This window comes from Nannospalax galili, unplaced genomic scaffold (genome assembly GCF_000622305.1).
Source record: "Nannospalax galili isolate Female #2095 unplaced genomic scaffold, S.galili_v1.0 scaffold555, whole genome shotgun sequence".
Classification (NCBI taxonomy): Eukaryota; Metazoa; Chordata; class Mammalia; order Rodentia; family Spalacidae; genus Nannospalax; species Nannospalax galili.
In genome coordinates this window covers 936834-937489 of record NW_008335583.1, presented here as the reverse complement: position 1 = coordinate 937489, position 656 = coordinate 936834, and the positions used below count along the sequence as shown (strand labels likewise).

Genomic DNA, 656 nt, shown 5'->3' with positions numbered 1-656 from the left:
GACTCTCCTCGAATCACCTTCTCGGCCCCAGTGACCCTGAATCCTGCCACTCTCCTGCCAGACCCAGACCTGTCAACCCCCATCCATGACTGTAGAGACATTCTCTCTGAAATCATCCAGGTATGGGCAGACCTGAGACACACGCGGCTGCCAAATAGTGAATTAGACTGGTATACAGATGGAAGCAGCTTCGTGTGGGATGGGGTTAGGAGAGCTGGAGCAGCGGTAGTGATGCACAAGGGGAAAGTCATTTGGAGTGCAGCCCTGCCCCCTGGCACCTCAGCCCAAAAGGCAGAACTAATTGCTTTCGCAGAGGCGCTGGAGAGAGCAGAAGGCAGGCGAGCTAACATTTATACTGACAGCAGGTATGCTTTTGGCATTGTGCATGTTCATGGTGCCATCTACCAGGAAAGAGGATTTCAGTCCACAGAAGGGAAGGAGCTGAAGAATTTGCAGGAAGTGCAAAGACTGTTAGTAGCTGTGGAAAAGCCTAGGGCGGTAGCAGTTGTACATGTGCCCGGGCACCAGTCCAGAAAGACTCCTGAGGCTATTGGTAACAACTTTGCTGATGCAGAGGCCAGGAGGGTAGCTCTCTTAGACCCCATTGTGCTGGCAGCTCTAGAGGCACCCATACCTGAACTACCCACCTTACCCCC

The 656-nt window shown here is 53.2% G+C and overlaps 1 pseudogene; it reads left to right on the top strand.

Moving 5' to 3' along the window:
* Positions 1-231: 231 nt before the first annotated feature.
* Positions 232-656, top strand: part of LOC115069911 — a 145265-nt pseudogene continuing 144840 nt past the window's right edge.